We start from the raw sequence: 3,387 nt of genomic DNA on the forward strand, positions 1-3,387 counted from the left end.
CCCACGTTCCCCGGCTACCTTCCTCCTTTATGTTGGTTCATTTCCTTCACTTTGTAGCGGTAGATTGATAGATTGATGGCGACGTGGTGCGGGGTTTGAGTTGACGGCTACCCACAGTCCCCGGCTACCTTCCTACTTGGTCGGGCTCCAGTTCCTCGGCCAGGGAGTGGCTCAGCCACTGAGTTAGCGGCTGTGTAATGGACCTTAAGGCGTTACCTCATTTTCACCAGCAGTTAGAGCACAAACATGTGCTGGTCCAGATGGACAATACTACAGTTGTAGCCTACATAAACCACCAAGGCGGCCTGCGCTCGCCGGGCCTTCACCACGCAGCGCACAACACCCGATTTCAGCCCAGTTCCAACACTGGGTCTGGCCGTTGAACGCAGCTGTCTATCCAGACGAGGTTTGCCAGATGCAGACACTATAGTATGCTAGGGCGCATAGCACTAGAGCCCAGTATACATTTAAATGGAAAGATTTCCAGAACTGGTGCATTGCCGAAGGTCACAATCCGACGACCTGCCCTATTGAGACAATATTAACCTTCTTACAACACTTGTTTCATGCAGGAAAATCCACATCCGCTCTGAAGGTATACCTGGCAGCAACATCAGTGTGCCACGAAAAAACTGACTCTGTGTCCCCTGGGGCACACTTCCTGGCAATGCAATTTCTTAAAGGGGATCAGAGGCTTCATCATCCCATGAAAAGCTTAGTCCCCAAGTGGGATCTACAACTGGTATGGGTCCTTATGGGTACCCCTTTTGAACCCATGGCGTCAGCAGAGCTGTGCCGTTTCCTTGAAGGTGGCGTTTTTAATAACCATTATGCCTGCTAGACAAGTAAGTGAGCTTCATATACTGTCCATCGATGACACACGTTCTGTTTGTGCATGTAGGTACCTCTCAACTAGCTCTATATAACATCTAACATATTGTATGTGGCTGATACAAAACCTTTCTTTTGAGTTTTGATCTTTTTTTGGGGGTGCAAAATATTTGACAGCTATTATCTCCTTACAGACAACAAACAGAGACATATTTGCTAGAGAACACCAATACAAAACAAAGTAAAACCTTTTGATGCCTCCTTGTACGTGGTGTGTTTGTGAATAAACACGGCTGATGGGTGAAGGTCTTACGATCTACCTTTTCCCACCCTTTTAGTAAAGTGCCTCTGGTTGTACCGCGAGTACCTTCTGGGTCCCAAGCCCCAGGTCAAGAAGCTGGAGAACATTTTCACCAGCAGTTAGCGCACAAACATGTGCAGGTCCAGACGGACAATACTACAGTAGTAGCTACATAAACCACCAAGGCGGCCTGCGCTCGCTGGGCCTTCACCACGCAGTGCACAGACTCCTGTCCTGGACGCACAGAAACTTGCGTTCTATCAGGGCGGTTCACCTCCCTAATGTGGACAACAAGGCATCAGACCTCCTGCCCAGAAGAGCTCCAGACAGCGCGGAATGCAGACTGCACTCTCAGGTGGTGAAACAGATTTGGGAGAGGTTTCGTACTGCACAAGTCATCCTCTTTGCCACAGCCGAGTCCTCTCATCACCCCCTATGGTTCTCTATGGAGAAGTGAGCCCCCTGGGAGTAGATATGCTAGCTGACCCCTGGCAACAGGAGCTCATGTATGCATTCCCTCTGTTACCACTGTTTTTTGTTTTTTTTTAGAAAACCTAATTTACACCCCCACCATCATAATCCCCCCACAATTACCCAAAATACCAGGCAATTGTGTTGTTTAAAATAAAATAAAAATATGTTGCTTTTAAAAATTGAGATATTTTCTTTCTTTGTGAGTTTTGTCTGGTTTGCTGGGTATAGGCAAAGACAGTGTGAGTTAAAAGCATCATTATGCATTGATATTACTGAACATTATAAACATGATTAAAAATGCAACTACTGCCACCCCATCATATCAAACTTTGGGGGGAGGGCGGACTGTAAACGAGGCAACAATCAGTGGTATAGTGCATCTAACAGCACAATCCCTGGAACAAAGAACAGCAAACAAGAAAAGATCACTGCGATCGCCTTGCTCTACCGGAGAAAGAAAAAAACTTAAGCTTGCTGTTGGTCCATGACATCCTCAAGAAAAGAAGGTACGGCGAATATCATCGGCTGATACAGGAGCTCCGGTTTGATGAAGGCAAATTTCAAACATACTTAATGTTGTATTATTCAGCTCTGGAAAATCAGAAATCAGAACCACAAGCTTTTCCTCCGTTGTATTTTTTTTTCTTCCTCGCAACGGAGCCTCTACTTCCCCCTGATTGGCTGCTGGTAGTTTACGTCATGGCGTAGCGAAAGTTGAAAATATTTTTTTACCGCCTTCACTGCAAACAATTGCTTGTGCCGCGCCGCGTCCGGTGTGAACACCCCTTAAGAGACAAACTGTAGTTTCAGTTGTTTTTTAAATCTTGTTAAGAACAGCTTATGTTGAGTCTATAACACCTCAAACCTCTTACAAACCTCTGTTACTGCTTCTCAAAATGCACAACAAATTCAGACAATCCAGATGACCACTGAACACTACAAACAGCATGATGTGCAGACAGCTGCTGGAGTGCTGCATGTTCAGCAATATGAAGGAGCTGGAAAGCAACAGCCTGGGTTGAATTTGTCTCTACAGTGTTTGCTGTTCCAGCCTGGGTTGAATTTGCCTCTACAGTGTGTGCTGTTCCAGCTTGGGTTGAATTTGCCTCTACAGTGTTTTCTGTTCCAGCCTGGGTTGAATTTGTCTCTACAGTGTTTGCTGTTCCAGTCTGGGTTGAATTTGCCTCTACAGTGTGTGCTGCTCCAGTCTGGGTTGAATTTGCCTCTACAGTGTTTGCTGTTCCAGTCTGGGTTGAATTTGCCTCTACAGTGTGTGCTGTTCCAGCCTGGGTTGAATTTGCCTCTACAGTGTTTGCTGTTCCAGCCTGGGTTGAATTTGCCTCTACAGTGTTTGCTGTTCCAGTCTGGGTTGAATTTGCCTCTACAGTGTTTGCTGTTCCAGCCTGGGTTGAATTTGCCTCTACAGTGTTTGCTGTTCCAGCCTGGGTTGAATTTGCCTCTACAGTGTTTGCTGTTCCAGTCTGGGTTGAATTTGCCTCTACAGTGTTTGCTGTTCCAGTCTGGGTTGAATTTGCCTCTACAGTGTTTGCTGTTCCAGTCTGGGTTGAATTTGCCTCTACAGTGTTTGCTGTTCCAGTCTGGGTTGAATTTGCCTCTACAGTGTTTGCTGTTCCAGTCTGGGTTGAATTTGCCTCTACAGTGTTTGCTGTTCCAGTCTGGGTTGAATTTGCCTCTACAGTGTGTGCTGTTCCAGTCTGGGTTGAATTTGCTGTGAAAAATCCTGGTACTGTCTCAAGACGGTCTTAATTTAACTCAGAAAT

This window comes from Polyodon spathula, chromosome 34, assembly GCF_017654505.1.
Source record: "Polyodon spathula isolate WHYD16114869_AA chromosome 34, ASM1765450v1, whole genome shotgun sequence".
In the NCBI taxonomy this organism is placed as follows: domain Eukaryota; kingdom Metazoa; phylum Chordata; class Actinopteri; order Acipenseriformes; family Polyodontidae; genus Polyodon; species Polyodon spathula.